The following is a 26,907-nucleotide window of genomic DNA, read 5'->3' on the forward strand; positions in this document are numbered from 1 at the left end:
AGATCCTAATCTCTTTTGGGAAGGGATACTTGGAGTCATTCATTTTTTGATAGTGATAGATCTCATTCATCCATACTCCTTGAGCCTGCCCTTCTTTGGATATGGGTGCATATTTACAAGGCTACTGACAAATGTTAGGGAGGTCATTGGACTTAAGGAATGCAGATTATAACTGCTCTCTCTAAGCATGTGGAGCTCATAGTTTGAGTCTGATTTTCCTTGAACACCAACCAATAGAAAGAAAGAAAAGAAAGAAAGAAAGAAAGAAAGACCCTAATTGATGAATCCTTAATCTCCTAATCATACTTTGAGAAGAAGAAATAACATATAATCATGTAATTGGTAGTAAAGAAGTCATCTGAACGAACAGGAATACAGCATTAAAGTGGGAAGAGCTCAGTGTCCTCTTGTCCACAGTGTCATACATAATTTAATTTTTTAGCTTTGGAGAAACTCAAAATTCATTTTATTGGGTTATTTTCATTCAATTTTTAAAACTTAGGAAGATTCACTCCATATGTTTCTGATTGGTGTAGACATAACTATCAAAATGGGTTTGGTAAGACTTGTTTTGAAGAGGTTCCAGAAGTCCTGTGAATCTTTTGAATGAAGAGGAAGACCGTATCGGTTTTAGATAAAACTCCCATTTGGCCAAAGGTGCCTTACTAGAAAGTCCGGCAATCTATGAGGCCAGCTGACTGCTGAGGCAATTCCCCCTTCCATAGCTAAAGTACTAATATATTAGTATTTAGAAATATGTTATCTCTGTGCATATGATACAGGATTCAAAAGAACCTAAAAAACCATCACCTACATTTTTTTGTCAATGTTAAAAATGAGGAAACCATGGCTGTAAGCGCAAAAACAACTTGAGCAAGTTCTTAAACATGGTTTATGACAGATCTGGAATTCAAACTCAGGCCACATGTTTTCTGGTCATGGATGCTTTTCGACATAGCATACAGTTGCATCTTCATTCCTTAAAAACCAATATAGTATAGATTAGAAAACTACTACTACATACAAACATGGGTGCTTGGGTGGCTCTGTTGGTTAAGTGTCTGACTCCTGATATCGGATAAGGTCATGATCTCACAGTTCATGAACTTGAGCCCCAAATCAGGCTCTGCACTGACAGCATGGAATCTGCTTGGGATTCTGTCTCTCCTTCTCTCTGCCCCTCCCCCCATCATTCTCTCTCTCTCTCTCTCTCTCTCTCTCTCTCTCTCTCAAATAATAAATAAATAAACATTAAAAAAGAACATCCAAAGACACCTATAATTTTATATGACTTTTCCTGTAATGATACTGATTTATTAACATTTTAATTAAATATGTATATATCTGTCCAAGTTATCTTCAAAAGAAAAAACATATTTTAACTGACATGAAAATACAGACTCTTATGTTGAACATGCAACAGGAAATTCCTTTTGGCTGCCAGCTGTTTTTCAACCAAAGGTAAATGAAAAGAGAAGATTTTGCCTAATTACTTTTTCGAGGAAAAGAAGTGGAACCATATTCGATATGATTTGTTAACATAGAGGCTTATAGGGTGATATGTAATCCAATGGATGAATTGTGTTTCAATTCACACCTGATTCCATGAGATCCGATGGCTCTTTTTCGTTTTTGTTCTAGGGATTTTAGAAAAGAGGTGTCACTTAAACTCTTAAGTGCTATCAGTTTGTCTGGGGAATGTCTGTCTGAAGGAATCTTCCTGTCTCTAAATTCTTGTCTGTTGCTGTCATCAATTCAATACCATTATAGCTCTCCTCTAAAAATTTATAAGCTAGCAGAAAGCTGAAGCTGGGAAGATAAAAAAAAAATGCCCATTGGGTTATTTATCATTTGCCTGTTTCAGAGACGTTTACACACAGATTTTTTTTTTGTACAGCGACTATTCAACTATTCAAGCTCCTGACAATTTACAAATGCCTTCCTATATCGATTAAAAAATTAACCTTCAGGAGACTGAATTCTTGGGGGGATGAAGATAGGAGGCTTGGGGTACAGACTTCTCTCTGTGCTTTACTCTGGGGTAAGATTCTGATATTGGGAGATCTTGGTCCCAGTACTCAACCTTCTACTTTGTGACCCTGAATGTCATTTAATCTCCTGTGCTCATTCTAGTTTCCCAGTTTTTAAAGAGGAGAGAATAATTCTGCAAAAATTAGAGTGCAATTAATAGTTAGTAACCTAATACATTGGAAACTATCTGTGACATTATTCCTTAAAGATCAGATGTCATCACAAGGAAGAGTATGCATTTAACCTTACCCAGAAAACTCAGTTATTGAAAATTAAAAGATTGGTCTTCTAAATATCTTCACATACAAAAATAGAAGAAACTTAAGATGCTACAGATAGAATCAAGATTTAAAAAGTCTCAAAAAGGAGAGATGGAATAGGAAATGCTACTAATGGGGGAGGGGGATATCTTAAAATAATAATAAAAGCAGGAACATTTCCTAGAATTTAAATTTTAAAAAATGTAATGCTTAAAGAAAGAAGAAAAGATCACTATAAAAGAATTATTGTAGATAATCAAATTTTATAAATTTTCCTCAATATACTGTTCTAAGTAAAATTTCTTTGTGATGATTATAATGAGGTATGAAAGTTTGAAAAAATGTACTACATTTATTAATGTTAATGATATAATCTAACATATAGACATTACATATAGTTTTGTGCTTCTAATAAGTCATATGTTAAGAGATATTTATTAGAGATTATTTCAGGGTTTAAAATTTGTCATGATAGATGTGGCCTAGTAGGCCAACTTTAATTCAAATATTCTCCTTGTTTATGCCTCTTGCTGAATATTCGCATTTTTTTTCCAAATGCTAGAGAACTGATTTTTCACCTCTGGTAATTTTATTACCATGATTGGATTTGCTATAACCTCAACTCTATGCAAGAGAATAAAGACTTCAATAATGTCAAATAAAATAGCATGCGTGTGTAAGTGGCCTTGTAACATACTATTATTGTTTCATAGTCACATTTAATGATAATTATTCTTTGGAGAACTTTGCATTATGTGGTTTCTGTAGAGTTACATGTGATTTAGTGACAATGGCTGTCTTTTTAGTGATTACAGATTTAAAGGATTACTGAACCCTTCAGATTTTAAAACAACAGAATATCCAAGAGGATTTTGTTTTCAACTCTTGTTTACTTCCTAAATCATGCATTAATGTGATGTTTGGAAAATGAGCTAAATATTCCAGTGTTGAGCCAAAGCCATCTAGAATGTGAATTAGAAAAGTGGAAACAAATTGCCTATGTGTCCTGGAAATGATGTGTTATATACAAATGCATTTACAAATAAAACACATTAAAAGTGGGAGTGTGAGGTTGGGTGTACAGCTGGTTAGGAAATAAACCTATTTTTTGCATGCATGACATGACCTCACATAGATTAAAAAGGTTAATATATGTAATGTATGTAGACTAGTGCCAAGCACACAGAGCAGCACAGTATTTGCCATCACCACCACCATCATCACTGTTGTCCACCTTCTCTCTTTCTGGTCTCTGACTTGTATCCTCAACTTAGATTCCAGGCTCAACTATTTTAAGAACTGTCTTAAAAACCATTCTTAATTCTTTTGTCCTTTTGCCGTTCCACCCTAGGGGTGAAGCAATGGCCAGCGCCGAGTCAGTTGAATCCTCCTCTTCCTCCAGTATTAGAGGGTATTGACGGAGAAAAATATTCACCTCTGCTGGTTGGAATGCCAGAATTTAAAATTGAGCCTTAGGACTGTTCAGCAATCCTCTCACTTATCTCTAGTCAACTCATTTCTCTGTCTCTCAAAGGAGAAATTTCAAACCTTATTCCCTTCTTTAAACCTCTGCCACAACTTGATTTTCCTTCTCCCTTTAGCAAATGACCTCATCTCAGTCTTTGCCATAAAAGCAAAATGATTAAACTTCTACTAAACACACACACACACACACACACACACACACACACACACACACACCTTGTTAAAACCCCTCAACTTCGATCTCCTATTGCTTAAAAAAAAAGAAAGAAAGAAAAAAGAAAAGAAAAGGAAAGAACCCACAAAAAAAAAAAAAAAACACAAAAAGGAGTGGCTCAGTCTGTTAAGCTTCTGACTCTTGGTTTCAACTCAGATCAAGATCTCAGGGTTTTGTGAATTCCAGCCCCATGCCGGGCTCTGTGCTGACGGTGTGAAGCCTGCTTTGGCTTCTCTGTCTCCCTCTCTCTCTCTGCCCCTACCCCACTCATGCTGTCTCTGTCTCTCTCAAAATAAGTAATAAACTTATGGGGCACCTGGGTGGCTCAGTCGGTTAAGCCTCCGACTTTGGCTCAGGTCATGATCTCGCGGTCCGTGAGTTCAAGCCCTGTGTCGGGCTCTGTGCTGACAGCTCAGAGCCTGGAGCCTGTTTCAGATTCTGTGTGTCCCTCTCTCTGACCCTCCCCTGTTCATGCTCTGTCTCTCCCTGTCTCAAAAATAAATAAAACGTTAAAAAATTTTCTAAGAAATAAGTAATAAACTTAAAAAAAAAGCAACAATGGCAACAGAGAAAAAAAATAAAACTCTGTGCTTGCCCTTCTTTCTCTTCTGCCTCAAGTAAAGAAGCATTTATTTCTCTTCCAGAGCTCCTGATCAAGACCCTTTTCATTTCCTCCCCAATCTTTCTCTATCTGTCACTCCCTATCTAGGATACCTTAAAATATGTTTCTCTTCCATTTGCTTCTTTTCTCTTATAAATTAAAAAAAATCTATCATCATCTTTGAAAAAATAAAAATCCTCTTTTGCTCAAAGTAATCCAATATTCTTCTTCATTGCCAACTTTCTCATAAAAGTTTAAAATTTTTGCTTACACTATTTCACCTACCATTTATCCTCACCCCATTGTGTCCAAAAGACTAGTAAAGCAGCAGAGATTTTCTAACTGTCTGATCAATGGGCTCTTCTTTATCATTATCTCGATTAATCTCTGCAAGCATTTGGCATTGATGGATGTTTGCTTTCTTGAAGTCACTCTCCTCGGGGAACCCTGTGACTTTCTTTCTTGCTGTGTCTCCTCCCCTGTTCTTGACTCCTCTGTTTTAATATCCTTACCTCCTGTAGTATTTCTTTTTCTTGTGTTTTTCCCTTATGTGGGACCAACTTCCCAGAGGAAGAGTTCATTTTGAACTGTCTCTTGTTACTTCATATTCCATCCCCATGAGGGATATTTTTTCCATCATTTATTCTTGTGGCTTGAACTTTCACCTATTTTCATATAGGAGAAATGTAGAGTACTTTCCTCTTACAACAGACATCGTAAATATATGATGGAAGTATTATGAACTCTAGCCATCTGTCAATGATCTATCATCTCTCTATCATCTATCATTGTTTCTGGCTCTGTTTCTCCTCTGGAACTACAAATACATTTCTAAATATTTACTGGCAGTATGACCTGAATATTTTGATGACCTCTCTCTTATCATTACTACTGATATCCATTTATCCACCAAATTCTGTCAATTCCATTTCTACCTCTTCTACCTACTTTGCCTCTTCTACCTACCACACTTGTATCCATTCATACTCCTCAGTTTGGCAGTTCAAACTTCTTCCCTTTCTTATTTGAACTGTTTGAGTACTATCACTCTATTGTGTTTAATTTATTTTTATTTCTATTTATTCAGGATCCACCAACTCCAATCCATTTGTTACCTTTCTAACAATTATTTTTCTAATAATTCAGATCTGATGATATAACTCTTTTGCTGACTCTATCCTGATTCTCTTTTTGTACTATAGGATAAAATCTAAATGTCTTAGTATGACAGCCAGAGAGTTCTTCAGAACCTGCATTTCTAGTTTTATCACCTTCATTTCCCTGTGTACAAAATCACTGGATATGCAGGACCATGAAGCTCCTTCTATCTCCTATCTCAACTCTGGGTAGAGTTTGATCTTTCTGCCAAAATATATTCTCACATTTTTATCGATCGGTTGCACAGATAAAACATTAGAATGGTGCACAGAATAATTATTTAATACATCCTGAATATTTTGTTATTAATTACTGCTATTTTTATTTATATTTTAATAAATTCAGTGCCACCTCTTCTATTTGGCCTAATTGGGTTCTGCCAAGTTGAAATTCATCACTCTCTCCTTAATCTCCCATACTACTTCATAAACTCTATATTGCCTTATGGCTAGTTGCTTCTTTGTTTGCTTTTCTCACTAAAAAACACAGTCCGAAGTCTGAAGAACTTGAATTCAAATCTGAGCTTTACCCCTTGGCAAGTCTGGTGACTTTTCAATCTACCTGGCGAAGACGTAATGTTTAAAATACTGAGTGTTGCCGGAGGGGAGGGGGATGGGAAGATGGGTATTAAGGAGAGCACTAGGGGTGAGCACTGGGTGTTATATGTAAGTGATGAATCACTAAATTCTACACCTGAAACTAATATTACACTATATGTTAGCTAAAATTTGAATAAAAACTTGAAAAAAAGATAAAAGAAAATACTGAGTATAATGCCTGACACTTATTTAACATTTAATATATATTAGTTCTTGTCTTTTTCCCCTTTCTCCCTCTCCTTTTATTAACTAGCACCTATCACTATGCAAACAGTAAGTGCTCAATTATTATATTATTGTTGAATTGAATTAAAAGAAACCCATAGAAGAACCAGCTCAGATATCTTCTTCAGGATATAGGAAATAAAAATACTCACCCAGTAGAAATTTGGAATTATTATTAGCTCCGTCCTTACTATCACATGACAACTTTCCTTTCATTTGTAATTACAGCATTATTGGGCTCTGTCAGGCACAATGTCAAGCATTTTTTCATGGATTGTTCATTTTATCCACAGATTAATGTCATGAAATAGGTGCTATTTCCAGGGACTCAGAGATAGCAAGTAATGAAACTGAGGTGCAAAACTGGGTAGTCTGACTTGAATTAAAACTCTGCACCACCATATTACATTAGCATCATCTCTGTTTCTGGCTTAGTTCTACCACTTTCTATGTATCAATTGATTGCATTATACAGGAAAATACTGGAGAGCTGAGACTGGGTATATTGCAGGACTGAAAATGCAGCTCAAAGAGAGATTAAATTTAAATATTGGAATATGTGACTGATAGTGGGATTTGAAGGGATAATGGGATAAGGGTATAATAATCAAGAATGATTTGGGGCAATAGAACGGGTAGGTCAAAGAGCAAGAAAACTATTCAGATGACCTATATAAGCCCTACTCAACCACCTCAATGGGAAGTTTCCTCATGTGCCTTGTGAAGATGATATGAATCAATGAAGTCATTTACTGTCATAGACCTGTATGACTTAATCGTGGTCCACTGGGTAGACAACCATGCATAATGACTTTAATCTATAGGAAATATGTGCTTTTTGTGCTTTGCTTTGGGAAGACAGATATTTGGTCCCTTTCTTTACTTTAAGTAAAGTGTAGTTAAAAATATAAAATAACTTTTGATTTTAGTGATAGGATATTGTTCTTTCTCTAACAAAAATTAAATTTCAGAATATCAAAAGTTAGAAGAAAGTTGAGCATACTATGGGAATGTACAAACATTTCCTTACTGTGTCCAAAGAAAAAGATTTCAGAAACAATATTTTCCTTTTTATGTAATCTATTGACTATGAGGATTATATGTGCCATTTTGAAAAAGAGAGTGCACATTAAAAGCAATTTCCACTGAGTTAAATTCTTGATTGCTGTGTAATTTTCCTCTAAATGAGATGTTGAACTTAATCTACCAGTAGAGTAGGTCATTCATGCTCAAAAGCCCATTTCTAGACAGCAAAATGGAATACTTGTTTAAGCACTAAGAGCACAGCTCATGGAGGATGACAGGGCAAAAGAAAGATTGTGATGGCTTTAAAATGTTTGTAGGAAGAAAATGGAAGACAAAGCTTGTCACAAATTTCAGAAAACTGGGAAGATGCTGCTGCATTAAAAGCTTCTACCCGTATAGTGTTTTTGTCTCTTGGTTTAGATATGAGGTAATTACTTTTGGATTTTAAGCATTACATGAACCTTAAGATCTTTTAGTGTACTTTTCTTAAATAACATTTTGCTATCTCTCCTTTGTAACTCCAAGGATGCCAGGTGTAACTTCAAATTATAAACCCTCTTGACCAACTTTCAAGTTTTTCTTTTTTTCTCTTCTAACAAAAACACTGCTAATGATTATGTGGTCTTGTTGTAAGGCGTGTTTGCTTGGCTTTCTTGCAGAGGTAAATAGTTTATATATGAAAGTTTTCATTGTTTAGCATATACCTCCTATCCAAAAAAGACAAAGAGACAAATGTGGTTCAGGTTGGCATTTTGCCATAAGAAAACACACTTAGAATGAGAATCATGTTATCTTAGAGAAATTAGGGAGAGGCATGACCACCTACCAAGAAATCTATAAGTAACAATTGTCATTTATCACTTTATCTATCGTAAACTTTTTCCTATTAGGGAAAAAGCTGATAGGAGCATTTTGTGTTCTGAGGATGAATTAAACTGGAGAGAAGGATAGTTCGAGTTTTGTTTAAAACTGTGTCTCCAATTTTGCTTTAGTTTCTGAAGTGTTGAAATGAGGGTACTTCTACACCAGCATTTGTATGGATGATACAGCTACTATACTGAGACTAAAGATATCCACAGATACTGTGACCACACAGGGAATGAAAATGTGCATGGGATTTAATGTTTCTGGTTCATATTTCCAGAGATGGAGTAATTGAGCATAGAGTCACATTAGTTGATGGTACTGGTCTACCTAATTTCAAAAATACACTGCCCTTAAATAAGGTATCTTTTAAAAGGGCCAACACAGAAATTGACAATGTTTTCTGTCATGTGCTCATTGTGGAAGGGAAAATATGTGTTGTATTGGTCAGGAAAAACTGGTATATGGGTTATTTACTGAAATAAAATGTATAGAGCTAATTTTAAACTGACAATTGATTCAGGTTTTCTAATACAAATGAAAAAAGCTGCAAATCATTATAATCTTTTGAAAAGTCAGGGTTACATTTGAAGTTCAAAGTGATAAAAATATTGTAAGTTTAAAATTAAGAAAAATAAGACTTTCCATAAAATACATCTACTATTTTCTATGTCTTTGTTAGAAAAGCTTGGGAAATATTACAAGAAGGGGATGCCTCAGACAGGGAGGCATCCTTAGCCAGATAGTCTACCTTGCTGTCATGACCTCTGTACCATGATGGCCAAGGGCGCCATTTTCACTGTTTGGAATTTGTGCAGTCAAATAATTAAAAGTGTCTTTGCTGATTTTCACTTAAGCAAATTAAAGTTAACAAACTTTAACAATGACACTTTGATAAAAACTAAACAGTAGAAAATATCTTACCATATGTAATGCGGTTTAGTGCATATATATGTGAAACTATATTTACATCTCTTTACCCAACAGCAAAGGAAGAGAAGTTTTATGAACTGACATTGTGTTAGTCACCGAAGCTTACCCTTTTGTGTGCCATACCATTTCTATCATTCTGGATTAAATTTTTATAAAATATATTATGCATTTCCATACTGACTAGCATAAAAGTTATAAGACTATATTTAACCATTTCTTGACTACCAGTGTTAATCATTTTGAAAGAACATCCATTCCCATGTGGTAACACATCCCATGTGTGCCTTTTTCTGTCACCTTTCTTGGTGTTAGCCTGTCAATTGTCACTTCATTGTAACAGCCCAGTGACTGCCTCTAAATTTCTCTTCCTACCTTCAAACCTTCAACTGTTTGTAGTAATCTTGTGAGTACTAGAAAGCCATGTAACAAAACTTTAAAAGATTTCTGATTATAAAATAAATGCATGTTCATAGTAGAATAAGTGGTACAAATAGGAAATACCAATAGTTTTATGGTTAACATTTGATCTAATTTTTTTTTTCATCATTTTGCAAGGCACATAAAATTTGTTTTAAAAATCATCAAGGGAGGGGCATCTGGGTGGCTCAGTCAGTTGAGTGTTCGACTCTTGACTTCAGCTTGGGTCATGATCCCAAAATTGTGGGATTGAGCCTTGTGTTGGGCTCCACACTGGGTGTGGAGACTGCTTAAGACTCTTTCTCTCTCTCAAATAAAATAAAATAAAATAAAATAAAATAAAATAAATCACCAAGTGAATAAATCTCTGAATGAAGGTTGGAAGAGAACAGTTCAATGAGACTATCACATAGGCCAAGTTGTCAGAGAGTTGGGGTTATCTGCAGAGAGGCCAGGGTAAAATCAAGAAGATCTTCAGTTCCATCCATGAGTGACAGCATCATTGAACATTGGTCAGGAATCAGTAAAAACAGCAGCAGGCGAGGTGAAAGAACTCTATGTTGGTGAGTTCTGGTGAGTGGGTTTGTTTCTTCAATATTATCAGAGATAAATCATGAACTCTGTATATATGGGGTTTTTTCTTTTAATTTTAATTACTCTATAACTAATAGTTCTTAGGACCCTTTAATTTTGAAGGGAAATCTTTTGATTTCCAGTAGATTCCAGTAGATTCCATTTGAATCCAGTAGATTCTTTATCCATGCACAAAATTTTTTTCCTCCTAGGGTCTACTGAGATATAATTGACACATAGCACCATGTATACAACATGATGAATGGATATACATATACATCATAAAATAACTGCCACTATAAGTTTGGTTAACACATCTTTTATTTCACATAATAAAAACCTTGTATTTGACAGAAATAAGCTATCCATTTATAAGAACATAATTTTCTTGGAGAACTGTATTAATGTGTCATGTTTGACAGTGCAGAATACTAGTGATAAATATGGATCAGAAACAGAGTTTGAAATAATAAACACACATTTCTTAACTTTAAGTTAAGCACATTTATTTTTTTTTAATTTTCTTTTTATTTTATTTTGAGACAGAGAGAGACAGAGCATGAACGGGGGAGGGGCAGAGAGAGAGGGAGACACAGGCTCCGAGCCATCAGCCCAGAGCCCGACACGGGGCTCGAACTCACGGACCCCGAGATCGTGACCTGAGCCGAAGTCGGACGCTCAACCGACTGAGCCACCCAGGCGCCCCAAGTTAAGCACATTTAATGATGACATTTCTGTGTCTTTATTAAAATGGGTACATTTTTCAAGAATCAGATTATGTGTCTAATAGATTCATAAATTTCTGGAGCTGGGAGGGTCATTAGAAAACTTCCAGAGTACTATTTTCCACAGTTCTGTGGGACGCTGTCTTTTGAGATGCCACACACACACACACACACGCGCACGCACACCCCAAATTCTTTTGTTATATAACTTAGGACACATTGCGAACTGTATCTCCTCTCTTGGAGATTCATGATACACATCAATATTATAAAAATTATGATAAATCCTGCAAAAAATAAAATCTGTTTAACAGTGTTTTAAATAAACATTTCCCAGGTGTATTTGAACCCTGGACACTGTTTGCTTTGTTTAGGACTTAAAAATCTTATGTGGAACAACTTGTAAGAAATGCCGATCTTATCTTAATCCCTTATTTTGCATACAAAGAATTCTATTCAGAAAAGGTTTGTAAAAATCAGTAATAGCAGACCCAGAACCACAATCTTCGTTCTGTAACTATGACGCTGCTGCTCTTCCCACACCCCATGCTACTTTTCCTGTTAGTCTCTCTTCTGATATGCCAAATTTTCCACTGTCATCTTTCATTGCATCCAAAGTCCCACCTGCCTCTTCCTCATCCCTACCTTTTGAGACTCCCTCCACACTTACTCTTGGGACATCTCACCCACTCACAGCTTCATGTATCACCTCTACATTTTGTCTTCTCCATGCCCAGCTCTAGTTCTGTCTTCCCACCAAATTGTCATTTCAGAATCACCAGGCACCTGTTGTATTTATTTTCTTGTATATCTTGCCCTTACTTTTAACAACATGTCTAAAACCAAAGTTAGCTTCTTGCCATCCTTTCTAGCTAGCTTCTAGGTAACCTGACTATCCTTTCAAACGTCTCTCTTTCTAGCAACAAAATTATCCCAATACTGAAGGTTTTCTTTCTTACTGTCAATTTAGGAGTATTTATGTCTTTTATTATTTAGATCCAGTCAGATCCTAATTTTTCAAAGTACATGTCTCATAAAGGTCATCCTAATTCACCCTTTCTTCTCCTTTCTCCATTGTATATTTTCATTTATGCCTACAATACTACAAATTCCTTTTTCCTTGTCTCTTATACCAATCTCTATATTGTCATAATTTACGTATGACTCCCAGGTTATTCAGTCAAAATCAAGTTCCATCCCGCGACTTCCCTGTCGAAGAGTCTTTAATGGGTTAATATTTCCTGATGTTTCTAGTTTTGAGCCTCCATAAGTTAGCCTCATGTGGTCTGGCCAGTAAGCATGACTTCAGCCTCCATATTTCGGGGGATGCTATGTTGTCAGCAAGTCCATTGCCCTCTCTGGTGATGGAGAATGAACTATCAACAAGAACCAGGCTGGTGACGGGCTGATGTGGTGATACCTGGACACCTGGACTTGATTCAAGTAAGAGATTGTGTCCTACGAGTTTCATTTGATATGCTGTCATCATTGTTTCTGAGCAATGAAAAACAGGGAAATGGAATGTGGTTTATTCCATTTCCCTCATAGCCATGCTTTTCAAATGGAGCAGAAGTGATGGATGAGAGGCTACTGAGTTACAGAATTCCTTACAGCCTGGTTAAGGCCAGTTAGAAGGAAGGGGAGAAAACAAAAGGAGGATATATTATGCTTATTATTTCTTTTGAGAAAGTATAAGAAGATAGGGTCTGTTTGACACACAGAGGAGTTCTAGGTGAGGATATGGTGAGAAAGAAAATAATGGCCAGGTCTCCATTTGGGTGTGGTCTCCTGTGGTGTTCTTTCAAAGGCCATTTTCTGCTCCAAAAGGCATTAAAATCATTCCCTTGTGTTAGCTTACTACATTTCATCAGTTCAGCAAAATAAGTACTTAAATTGTCCAAGTCTTAGAAGGAGCAAAAACAACTAATTCATGTCCTTTGCTGAGGTTGGGAGTGCTTCCTAAGGAGTTGGTTACCTTCCTCAGCTTTTCCCAGGATCTCTCTCACGGAGGATTGATTCCTCTCCAAGTCTCCCAGGAACGAGAGGCTTGGTTATGGAACCCCTTCTCATTTGATTTGTCATGGTAGGATGTTCCGTAGAATTTCCTTAGATGTAGAAAGTGTTTTTGTATGCTAATTTAACACAGTACCAAATGATAGAAGAATGATCAAATACATGGTATGCAGCAACATGGAGTAAATTTATGGAACGGGAAAATGTTCTTTCAACACATGAAAGTGGTGTAGATGACCATTATGAAGTCTTTTTGTTTATACAGAAATTTGAGAGACTCAGAGATCCTTCTCTGAAATATGTTGGTTCTGTTAGTTCTTCTGAGATGTAAAAACAGATTATGGGCATACCTCATTTTGTTGTGCTTTGCTTTGTTGCACTTGGCAGATACTGTGTCTGTTTGTTTGTTGTTGTTTACAGATTAAAGGTTTGTAGCAACCTGGTGCCATTTTTATAACAGATTTTCTCACTTTGTGTCTTTGTGTCAAATTTTGGTAATTCTCACTGTATTTCAAAAGTTTCATCACTATTATATTTGTCCTGGTTGTCTGTGATCAGTGATTAAAACTCACTGAATGCTTAGTAATGGTCAGCATTTTTTAGCAATAAACTATTTTTAAATTAAGGTGTACACATTTTTTTAGACATAATGCTATTGCACACTTTATCGAATGCAGTATACTGTACACATAATTTTTATATGCATGCACTGGGAAACCAAAAAATTCATTTGACCTCCTTTATTGAGATAGTCACTTTATTGCTGTGGTTTGGAACTGTACTCCCAATATCTCCAAGGTATGCCTGTACATACTTTCAACTTTTTAGATTTAGGGGTACAGTTCAGTCTGGGCAAATGATTAATTTTCCTAGATGGAGATGATTTTCTCATTTAAAAAAGCTATCTCAGTTTATATATTTTGATGTTTTATACTATGATATTTTCAAAAAATTCAATGAGCGTTTGATAGAAAACAGATTTCTTCTTTACATAGCTGAGACAGAAAGAAAAAAAAGAAAAGCATAAACATCACTCCCTTGCTGGTATAGATAACAAAATTGATGGTGGGAGTAGGGATGAGACCATTTGACTCCATTTTGTGGATTTTCTGGAAAGATGCACTTTTAAATAAATCACTTCATGGGAATTTGAGCAAAATTGTTAGTGTCTAGGCTTGAAGAATAAGAAAGGAGCACTTGTGAAGTTACTAACAGAATTTTGGGTAAAGGCAATGGGCCATCATCATTTTAAGTGCTGTCCTTCTCTGGAGCTCCCTTTTCCTCTTTCAGACTCCACCCCCTTCTGTCTCCCCTTCTTCATTTCCCTTTGGTTCCTCTTTCTCACATATACATTTAAAAGATATTAGCTTTTTTTGTTTTTAATTCTGGGGGTTTCATGTTTACAGAACTATTTGGGCGAAGTAAAAAACTATCTTCTAAAGATTCCTTCCCATACGAGTATTGCACATGCCCTGCCCAGCTAGTATCCTAGTATCCCCACCCTTCCCCGTCCTCCAAGAAACAAAAAGAGATAAACACCAGTTTCACATTTCCTGTTGTTGGGAGTTGACCCTCCAATCCACAATTTCATTAAGTACAATTGTTGCATGGAGAAAACGTAAGCTACCCTTTGACAACGATAATGGAAAAAAAAAAAAAAGCTGGATGCTGATGCAAACTTTATATGTATATTTAAGACAAATAACGTGTGTACATAAAGACAGAAGACTGTGCTATTGTGCATCGCATGGATGTTCAATTAGGAGGAAAGGAAATTGCCCATAAAAGGTAGTACATGCTCTGATAGAGGGAGGGGCCACTTGTTCCTGGTGCATACAGATTTTCTATATGATAATTGCTCCTATTCTTGGCCTCCTACCTTAGCTAAGAAAGAAGTGGCTTACATTGGCCTGTATGCATTTAGATGGTTACGGATACCAAATCCAATTATTGACAGCTGCATGGCCACCTAAGCTGTTTTCATCTATGAGTTATTCCTCAGAGCCCGGAGAGGAGGGCAACATTAAAACTCCCTTCTATATATAGGACAGGAGAGGGCAGTAGTGGGGGAAGAAACTGAAGGAGAGAGCATACTGAGAGGGCTAACTTATTAAGCCAAAACAAAAGAGAATTGGAGGGAAGAGAATAAAGCTGATGGTGAGCTAGCATTGAATGAGAGGATTTCCAGGCCAGCATCAATTACAAATGTCTCTTACACAAGGCCATGCCACAGCCTGCTGGGCTGATCAAAAGTCTCTAGTTACAAGCTAAACATTTTCATTGGTCTCAAAATGGATTCCACATTTTTTTTTTTTTTTTTAACATTTGTGACTCTCACCCTGACAGCACTGGAGTCACATGAGAAATTTCCATAAATGCTTATGCTCAGGTTTCAGCCCAAATCAATTAAGTCACACTCTGTGTACAAAAAGATCATCAGGCAATTCTAATGCACAGATAGGATCTAGTACTACTCAGGAGACACAGAAGGCAAGGCAAAAATTTGTAGTGTGTGTGCACAATTTTTCAGGCGTTTTTTATATCTGTGTTATTAGGGCTGAAATATATGAAAAACTATCCTCTATTAAGGTGTTTTCTTACCTATGTACTCCATTTTGTCCTGCATTTACCCCCAGCTTTATTGAGGTATAATTGGACAATAAAATCATAAGACATTTAAAATGTACATGGTGGTGATTTGACATATGTTGTGAAAGAATCTTCCACTTAACTAGTTAAAACATCCATCACCTCACATATTTATCTTGTGTGTGTGTTTGTGTGTGTGTGTGTGTGTGTGTGTGTGTGTGAGAGAGAGAGAGAGAGAGAGAGAGAGAGAGAGAGAGAGAGAAAACATCAATTCTATTTTCTTAGAAAATTTCAATCATACATTACAGTCTTATCAACTACAGTCAACATGTTTTACATTAGATCTCAGACGTTATTCATCTTATAGCTGAAAGTTTGTACCCTTTCTTGCATTTTGTTTACATAAAGTCTAGATGGCTCCCATGCATCAAACTGCATTGTTTAACAGCAGTGTTTCCAAATATACCAATGAAATCAGTGGATAGAAATACTTGGGAAATGTTATACTTTGGGGAGTTTTCAGAGACTTTACTATGTATACTGGTGTGTATATACTTACTAACTTATACTAACATAAATTTTTAATCTCCAATGATATTTTTAATCTCCAACTTATCTCCAATTAAGTTACATATATATATGTATATATATACACACATATATATACATATATACACACATATATATATACATATATACACACACATATATATATACGCATATATATGAAACAGAAGTGTTTTATATATATGTATATATTTGTATGTATATGTATATACATATATATGTATATACATATATATATGTATATAAAGTGTTTCCTAAATTATTCGATCAAATAAATATTTTGCAAGGAGAGAGAGTGTCTGTCTATTTAGTTTTGTGTTCCACAAGATATACTTTGGAAAATAATGTTTAGTGTCTACCACCCCACCCCTAACACCCTCCCTACTGCATTCCTATCCCATAGCTTCTGAAGTTGACTGGCAAGAGTTACACTGGTTCTGATTATAATTCTGAATATCAATGAAACATTACCATATACAGATTTATGTAAACATATATCTTTCACAGTTGCTAAATGTGCATGGTCTTTGCCCAGTGGGCTATGGATAACCCTCCAAAGCCATACAGTGTACAACTTGTTTTTTTAAGTGTTAAGTTCCCAAAAGTCACAAAATTTGACCAGTGCTAGCTCTTTAGTGGGAGTCAATATTCCCATTTACGACAAAGTTTTCTGGGTGTCAAAAGTTTGCCCTCAGTATACTGCTATACCCTGGTTTCTATTGAGAAAGTGTAGTGCATTCATCCATCCCACATATGTTGACCTTGAGACCTGAGAATGGTCAAAAGTATACAGGAGTTCTCAGATCATGTCCCAGTCACCCTTTTCTCAGATGAAGTAGATTTCAGCAAGGAGAGTGTTCAGTTACATGCAGGGAGGTCAAAATTGCTCCTTGCAGAAAAGCTTCAATTCTGTGAGGACATATACCTGTGGACAGAGGCAATCACTCACCTGGGTTATTTCTTGGTCAGTCTCTGCTTTTTTTCTTTCCTCAGGTCTTTATCAACTATTTCCCCATTTCTTGTCTTTGATCACTGTCTTTTATTCTTCTTGTTTTTTTCACCCTTATAGTTACCATGTCATTCTCTTTTGCATTTAAATCTTTATGATATAGTTCCATTTCATGATCTCACAAGTTATATATATCTGATGGCCAAAGAGTTGCCTATTAGTTTATCAGCCCTACTCACTGAGAGAGGTTTTCTAAAAAAGAACTGTAGGGGTTTTAAATTAATTAAGCTCAAATATCTCAAATACAAAAGACATCTTGTTTTACAAAATGGTATAGGAATTTAGAGTACATTGTGATTATATTTTAATTAATTATTAGGATTTTGGGGCTATTTTAACACAGAATAAATTGATAAAAATAGTAACAGCATAATTCTGAATTGATTATTTGCAAGTAAAGAAATAAAGATATAATAAAAACCAGTAGAGTTTTAAAAATCCATTTAAACATTTTCCGTGGACACTATTTAGGGTTTACTTTGAGATTACAGGTACTTTTCCAACTACCAAGCCCAATAAGACAGCCTCTCGAGGCCCTCCAAAATGGACAAGTTTTATGACCCTTCAGTCTTTTCCTCCTTTCATCTTCATAAGGTGAATAAATTGTTTTCTATACAGCATTCAATCTGGAGATCTTCTCTCTAGAGACTCAAATCTTCTTTTGCTCTTTGTAGCCATATTTTTAAAACCCTGTGATATCTTCCAGAAGAGTAGGCTTTGTATATAGCCTCAATGGACTCAAACATTAGGAACCTAAATGAAAATCAGGGAAGTCAAGATCTTCGCTTATGTCATTGGTGAATTGTTTTTGCTGGGATATTTTTGTAATACACTTCTTGAATTTATAAAGTCCTTTATATTCTTAAAAGGAATTTTAGATCAATCAACTTCTGAGAATCTTTTCTTGTGGCCAAGATGTAACTGTTTCTGGAAGCCATTATTTGCAAAGAAGGAAAATGTTGTTTACAAGGGCTCTGTCCATTCACACAACCAGAATCCATGTCTTGAATATTAGTTTTTGTTTTTGTTTTTTTTTTTTTTTTGTCTGTAGATACATAGTTACTCTTATGACTACTTTAAGGGAGAACAAAGTGAAAGAAAAGGAAGGATTAATAAAAGTAAGGAAGAGAAGAAGAGGGGCAATGCATCTTTATATATTAGCCTTACAATGAATAAAATGGTTTTTGAAAGTGGAAATGAATTGGTCTTAATAATGAGTCAAAATAAATATTTTAAGATAAGAGAAACAAAATAAGAAAATTTATAATGAAATATTTTCTAATATACTTTTAATAAATAAGTTTCTTCAGACCTATATTGATGTTTTCTTTCTCTTTCCTTTCTCTTCTGTTTATATCCCTTCTCACCCCTTCCCCTCTTCATTTCCTCTTACTTTTTCATAATGCTTATGATGCGACACTGATCAAAATGGAAAGTTTAAAATTATTATGTCTATTGAGAATTAATAATATTTTAAAGCTCATGTGAGGAGCATCAAATTGCTATTAACTTATTGCTAATCTTGTCAACAAAGGCATCGGGAAAATTATATATAATGTTCCACAATGTCAGCAGTAGTACATTAAGCATTAACTATTATTAGGAAACAATTGAAGAAGAAGTGGATAAGTGGTGAATAGTTGTCCTGGATAGCAAATCCCATCTTCCTGTTTTGCTCTATGGGTTTGAAATGATTTTTCAAGCTCCAGAGTAAACAAAGTAAAGAGAAAATGTCTACATTTCATTCTCATAAACTATAGAATGCTCTATGGCTTTTTATGTCTAATTACACTTCATAAAGGGTTTTGAATCAAAGATATAACACCACTAGCTATTAGGTATTTAAGAATTATAAGAAGAATCTCAGGAAATTTTCTCTTCATCCTGACAGAGTATCTTTCCTTCCTCTTCGCCTCCTTCCTATTCTGGTTCATTAGATTTATTAACCAGGGAGGCTGTATTAACCCATGTATGTATATTTTCCATGATATACAAAAGTCCTTGGATTAATCTCATTATGTTAGAAAATGTATTTCCATAAAGAGTGTTGTTTTGTTGCTATGCTGCTGAATTTTACTCTGGTAATGAAATAGGCTTCAGTGTTTCACTTGCATGAATGTATTAGAAGGAATACATTTAATAAGGTGATGAACATAATATTTGGCAGATATGAAATCTGGGATAACCTCTTTACCTCTTTCAGCAGAAAATACTAAGTGATTTTTCATAATTTACTGACCACAGCTGGATGACTCTATTTATCATGTGAAGGGGAGGGATTTTGATCCCTTGAATTACACAAGGTAGGCATACATTTTGTGTTTAGAGAAAAAGCTGTATGTCAGGATTTGAAGATTCATAGACTTAAAGAATCTCATATTTGGGATGTTTAAAGGCCCCTGCTTCAACCTGCTATTTAATGCTCAAATCAACTCAGATTCCAATAGCTACTATCTGCTGAGCTGTGTAATAAGTGCTTTAGAAACATGCTCACATTTAATCTTCCTATCAGGTATGGGTTATTGAAAAAGAAATTAACAGTTCAAGGAAGTTAAATAATTTGCCCAAAGATACATAGCTACCTAGTAAGTGGTGGATTCAAGATGTGAACTTCTAGCTATAGGGCTCCATAGGCAATGTTCTTTGCATTGCCACCAGATTATTTGAACTTATAACACAATTTACATTGAAGAATCTGAGAAGACTATGCTTTTGGTTAGCCAAAGATAGATACTGCATTCATCTGTTCCCTGACTGTAACTAGGAGCAGTTTCTCTCTTAAGAGTGAAGCCCAAGCTTCTATAAATATTTTTTTTCTACAGATAAATGATACTCCTGACTAGGATTTATTTTTGTGATCCAAATCCATTTTTCCTCCCTTCCAATAAAGAGGAGGAACCATCTCTACAGAAAATAATATTACCTGAGTGAGGAGAACAATCAAATTGTCTTCCAGGCATGGACAACTTGTGATATGACATTTATCTTTTATAAAAGGAAGAAAAAAATCATACTTTGGAAACAACCCACAGTTGGTCTGTACCAGTCCTTAGTAGTTTATGGGAATCTATATTCATAGTGCCTAAAGGACAATGTCCTGACAATTTATTGCTCTGAATCTTACTTTCTTCACTAATGCATAGAACAAGAACATATTCCAGATATTTGAAAAGTGCTTTGAACAACTTAGTATTAATCTACAGGGGTTTATTATTCAACTTCAAATCTTGGCTCTTTTAATTTCAAAAACATGTATTTAATATTTATTGAGTACTTGCTAAATTCTGGAAACTGTTCTAAGCATCTTACATGCCTTACCTCACTTGACCATTATAATAACCCTATCATATATGTACTATTGATACCTTTATTTTATAGATGAGGAGTTTGCTATTGAGAAAGATTAACTACTTTGCTTTATGTTCACAGAGCCAGTAAGGGGGGTAGTCAGGATTCAAATCTGAATAGTCAGAAACTAGATGGAACCTGAAGAAGTGAGCTGGAAGTAGAAGTGCATGGTATGGGGGAGGTCATTTGCATAGATATTAGTGGTCCTTCCACTTGGCACTAGCCTGGGGGAAAGATCTCAAAGCAGAAATGTTACCTAAAATTAAAAATATTTTTGGGAAGAGTTAACATGAGTACGGTCATCCAGGTCTTTCCCCTAAAGGGATGTCTCTCCCAAGTAGACTGTGGAGTTTTCCACCTTGTCCTACTGCCAAGTTCCAACCAAAAAATCTATATGACTAATGACGATGCAAGAGGCAAAGAGCAGCTTTATTTTCAGATTCCAGATGGAGTTTATGATGTTGTCAGATAGAAAGTCATTTGACTTACAACCACAGTAGAGTCAGTACGGATGCTTTTCGGAGACATAATATATGTGGAATGCTACATCATAATTTAACTTTTCAAATATATTACTGCGTTTTAAAATTTAGCAGAACTTTTAAGATAGAAAACTTCAATAATAAACACTTCTGAGTAGTAATTATGGTAACAAAATCATAATGATAAGAATGGGTACTCTGGCATCAAACCTGGGCTTTAATCCTGGTTTAGGCTATGGAACTTGGACATTTTATTAAAAACTTTTGTATCTCAGTTGTATTATTTGGAAAAGGGGGATAATAACCTTTAGCATGGTTTGGAATTACAAATTAATACAAGTAAAGCACTCAAAACAGTGCTCAGCACTAAGGAAGTAATTCAATCAAGTCAGCTCTTAAAAGTCCACTTCAATTTCCTTTGGATGATGTTAGATCGGATGAAGATAAATACTTCAACTCAGCAACTACCTCCCTCCCTCTCTCCCTCTCTCTCTCTCTCTCTCTTTTTTTTTTTTTTTTTTTTGCTTAATTTATGGTGACTTTTTTTAATTAATTTTTTTAATGTTTTTATTTATTTTTGAAGGAGAGAGAGACACAGAGCATGAGCAGGGGAGGAGCAGAGAGAGAGGGAAACACAGAATCTGAAGTGGGATTCAGGCTCTAAGCTGTCAGCACAGAGCCCGATGCAGGGCTCGAACTCACGACCTGTGAGATCATGACCAGAGCCGAAGTCAGATGCTTAACTGACTGAGCCACCCAGGCGCCCCTATGGTGACTCTGTTTAAGTTTTTCCCATTAACTTGTCTAATACCTGTTATATTTTGTTATACACATGTGACCTCGATGCCACTTCGCTATGCTTAATAGCAGATTCATTCATGAGATGGTTCTTTTTGTTGCACAAAGCAATACTCCTTTCAAAGGATAGAACTTTTTCTATAATAATAAATTCTAGACACCGAATTGAGTATTTTCTAACAGGGGAACTTTAATGGGCATTTCTATCAAACAAATTTTTTTTCTTGTTCCTTTCAATATTGATGTTTAGATGTGGGAGGCTTACAAGGCAAGGCCTAGTGTCAGAATGACTGAGTCTAATCTGCATCTACTTTATATATCTGCAAGAAATATAAATCCTCAATTAAAGTTGGTTATAAGGATAATTATTATATAATTTCTTAGATTTTTGTATTAATCCTTAATCAATTAGTATCTTAAATACTAGAAAGAGCTAAAAGTAATAAGAAGGGTGTAACAGTAAGACTAAACTCCTGCCCTACAATTTATAAAAGAGTATGGACCATGAAGTTTGAAAAATATTGTAACATAATCTGCATTTTTCAAATATATTTCAAAAAGCACAGGCCTAAGTGCCCAAACAGGCACAGATGTGTCTCTCTGTATTCTTACCTTCCTGAATAAGAAAAATGTAAGTAGTTTGCATCAAATAGTATAAAATAATGGTGGATTACAAATACGAGATCATACCATTTGCTCTCAGGAAGACATGCAGACAGATGGCCGTGCATAATGCAAGGATTGTATTAAATGTAAGGAACTCTTTTATAGCCTTCCACTCATTTTTTCCCCTAAATTCAACCTTAAGATTTCTTTTGATGGAGTGCCTTTGTTTCAAAGAAGAGACATATAACAAGTCAAGACCAGTTAAAAGAAAGGGCTTTGGCATCAGAAAAGAAGAGGCTTCCAGTGTCCCTCCTTTTACTGACCAGCTATGTGACCTTGGTCAGTTTTTCTACTTCTCTAAGCCTAAATTTTCAGGATTACTCGTAGTATTCATCTCATTGGCTTGTTGTGAGGACTACATGAGATAACACACTTAAGAGCACGTAACACATGACTAACATACTAGTTATTAAGCCTACCAAATTCCTTAGGATTATAATGATTTGAATCTTTGCCTACTAAATAATCCTTGTGTGTAAAACACAAACAGGATATTCTGTGTAATATGTGGTTCACCCAGTTGGATCAGGCTGGTCTGAGGTATGCTTCCATAAGGCACTAAAAACAACTCAAAGAACTAGGACCATCCATCGATAGCCAGTGTAGTACTCAATTTCCCCAAGGTCTTTTTCAGCTCAAACACTGTAGAAAGAACAAGTGGAGCAGGCTTTCGGATAATCACTTCAGGCGCAGCAAAAAACCTTTTCAGATTTAATGCTCTCCAAGGAGGTAAGCTAGAGCAAGGGTTTCTGCCAGAAAGCTGGTGATCGGGAGACGGATGGGATAGAACTTACTCCCCAGGGAGACCAGCAGATGAGGGCACGTGAGGAAAAGGGTATTGAGAATTTCCCCAATCTAGAGACTCTGGTTACTGGGACTCTCCCAAAGTTTCTGAAAAGAGAAAGGGCCCTTCCTGGAAAATGGTATAAAGGATTCTACTTAGCTATGCCACGTGCTTTACCTTGCCTAGCTCAAATAAAGAAGAGATGGCATATTCTTGGGACAGGGTAGTTCAGGTGGGACTACCTCTTATTCATCTTTGTATTTGCACAGTAATGCCTGGCACTAGGAGAGTTTCTGGCACAAAGTAGTCAGAAATTGTAGCATTGTTTGCAACGGGTTAATTTTTGCCCAGCTCTGTGGCTACCGGCACTGCCAGCTGTATCAATCTGCCAGTATCATTTCACCTTTTGGTTTCCCCATGCAAAATGGAGCTAACAATAGTTTCTACCTTGAAATTTTTCTCCGTTGATAAAATGAGATAATACATGTGAATTCTCTTTGCAAACTCTAACTTGCTAACAGATATTAAAATGAAAGATAAGAGCTATTTCCACACTGTTATTACTCCAATAATTCCAGACACTAAGATTTTAGGGTTAAGTTTCTGTTTTGTCAGTGATACTTTTCCAATAAATGTAAGGTAGCTTTTAAAGATAAGACCTTCCTTCCACACACAATTCAGCGAATACAATTTTGTTTGTGTGAAAAAAATCTAGCTTGTAAACATTTCCATTCTTACTGAACTGGATCTCATGCAAAATAATGAGTTCATCATGCTCTAAGGTTTACTGCCTTTTGGTTGGCCTAATCTAAATTTAGAAATGTAACCCTTTTATGCACACTTCTATGTGGACTATGTCTGCAGGTCACAAGAAAGTTAGTCTGACTTGATGATGTGTCTGTGTTAGAGTTGGCCATTTGCTCTAACATACAATGCCAACATTTTAGTAGCTTCACATAATAAAACATATTTTTCTCTCCTATAACAGTCCATCATGAATGTTCTCAGTCAGGAAGTTGTTTTTGTTTGTTTTGTTGTTGTTGTTGTTTTGTGGCTCTCCTCCAGGTGATGATTCAGGGATCAAGGCTCTTACCACACTGTGGCTCTACTAACCCCGAAGGGCCTGGAGTCATCTCCAAGAAAATAGAACATGAAAAATTGCTTGTGTGAGGCTTCACTGGCCATTAGTCAAAGCTTGGTCATGTCCCACCAAACATGAAAAGGAGCCTTGGAAATGTGGTCTAGCTAGAAAAAAGCAAAAGGGCTGTATTTGTCTCTGCCAAAGAGATATTTCTAAATGTCCATAATGACATTTAGAAATGGATAATGAGGGGCGCCTGGGTGGCTCAGTTGGTTAAGCGTCCGACTTCAGCTCAGGTCATGATCTCGCGGTCTGTGAGTTCGAGCCCCGCATTGGGCTCTGTGCTGACAGCTCAGAGCCTGGAGCCTGTTTCAGATTCTGTGTGTCCCTCTCTCTCTCTCTGACCCTCCCCCATTCATGCTGTATCTCTCTCTGTCTCAAAAATTAATAAACGTTAAAAAATTTAAAAAAAGAAATGGATAATGAATATTATATTTTAATGAATATCATAATTGCATCTCTGTGTAATGTTAATTCAAAAAGTGTGACAAATAATCACACACTCTCTGAGTCTTCTTTTTAAGTGTATGTAGGACATAAACACCTGGCCAACAGGGCTTTGGTACATAAAAATTACTTACAGAAAAACTTTTATTAGCAAAATTTCCTTATATTTTACTCTTCTAAGATCGATCTATCTACCTATCTTCATTTTTATCTATTATTTTTCAGTTGAGAAAGCTTTATTGGATGTGAAAATATATCTTTTTTACATAATTTAAATAATAGTATAACACTTTTCTTCAAATTTCCTAAGACACATCTTTTCAATGCAAAACATAATCTTGAAAATTGTCACTCCTTAAAAAAATGATTTGCAATAAAAATGCTTTCCAATTTTAATTCCAATGTTAAGTCTAAATATCATAATTCATCATTTGATAAACTAACTTTGTACAGCATCTTGGAGGCCAAAATAACCTGAAACATGGGATACCATTTGTTTCTTAAAGGCACATTAGACCTCAGGGGATAATCTCACTAAGAAGTGCTTTGAATAAAAATAATCAGGTTATGAATTATAATTATTTGTATATATATGTGTGTTTTCAAAAAACTTCATTATGTTCAGCACTCATATTTATCACACCCAGAGATTCACTGATTCTCAGAGTTTAGTATTAGAATACCTAAGATTTGTACTGGAAAAAAAATAAATATGGTAAGTATACTAAGCTCAGAAAGAAGTTTAGAAAAAGTACTATACGAGTTTAGAGAAAGCACACGGAAGCTTCTGGTTGTGAAGGAAATCAGAGGTTGCTTCAAAAAAGAAATGCCATTTCAATTAGTTCTTGAAGATTCAAGTTTGGGGCGCCTGGGTGGCGCAGTCGGTTAAGCGTCCGACTTCAGCCAGGTCACGATCTCGTGGTCCGTGAGTTCGAGCCCCGCATCAGGCTCTGGGCTGATGGCTCAGAGCCTGGAGCCTGTTTCCGATTCTGTGTCTCCCTCTCTCTCTGCCCCTTCCCCGTTCATGCTCTGTCTCTCTCTGTCCCAAAAATAAAATAAACGTTGAAAAAAAAAAAAAGATTCAAGTTCACAACAAAATTGAGGAAAGATAATTTTTGCCAGAAAACAATTTACAGACAAAATTAGGAGAAAAGTTGAGAATCAGTAATACACAAGAAACAATGTTGTTAAAATGTCCCCCATGTAGACAGCATGGAGGAGATTATGGGGAAATAGGGCTGGGAAAGTAGAGGGTGATGGAAAAGCCTGAAATCGTTGGCAAAATCCCTATTGGCTTAGTTCAATGAAAAAAGGTGTTATATTTTTGCCAGGCACCGTTTTTGGATAGAGATAGAGATTGTGATGGGAATTGAAAGAATACTGAACTCCTTCAGACTGAGTTTGAACTTCCTAGCGTTCACTTATATTATCTAATATTTGTTACAATCATGGTCCCTTTAGTATTTGAAGTTAGTAAGCCCTCCCTTACATGACTCTAAAAATGAGCAAGAACGTTGTTTTTTGAAAACATTATCAACGCATCAGTCCCAAACTGAAAAGCTAAAAAGAAAAATGCAGGAAATCTTCAGAAATCTTTGACAGTAAGAAAAATAAAAGGGTTAGATTAAAAACCTATAAACTTTTAACAGTGTATTATTCACAACAAACCATTTCAACACTTTCCATAAACTCTTTTTCTGCCTTAGATAGATTAACTGTGCTTTAGCTCTATGAATATTTGTAGAATATGATAAATGACATAACAGTGTTGTCTATTGTGAAATGAAAATGTCAGTTTAATGAGGGCAGTGTATCGCTTCCTCACCAGGACCTGGGACTGGGTCTAACTCATGAGAGCCATTGAATATTTCTCTGATGAACAGATGAATGTTTAATCTGAATCAAAAGTACATATAGTTTAATTCCTATTCTGCACTCTAGAAGTGTGTATA

The 26,907-nt window shown here is 35.7% G+C and overlaps 1 long non-coding RNA gene across 2 annotated transcripts in view; it reads left to right on the forward strand.

Moving 5' to 3' along the window:
- LOC121030947 (uncharacterized) overlaps positions 1-26,907 on the forward strand; it is a 207,033-nt gene that overhangs the window by 60,097 nt on the left and 120,029 nt on the right. The gene's annotated exons all lie outside the window — the stretch shown is intronic.

This window comes from Herpailurus yagouaroundi, unplaced genomic scaffold, assembly GCF_014898765.1.
Source record: "Herpailurus yagouaroundi ecotype Mexico unplaced genomic scaffold, PumYag 28, whole genome shotgun sequence".
NCBI classification, from domain to species: Eukaryota; Metazoa; Chordata; class Mammalia; order Carnivora; family Felidae; genus Herpailurus; species Herpailurus yagouaroundi.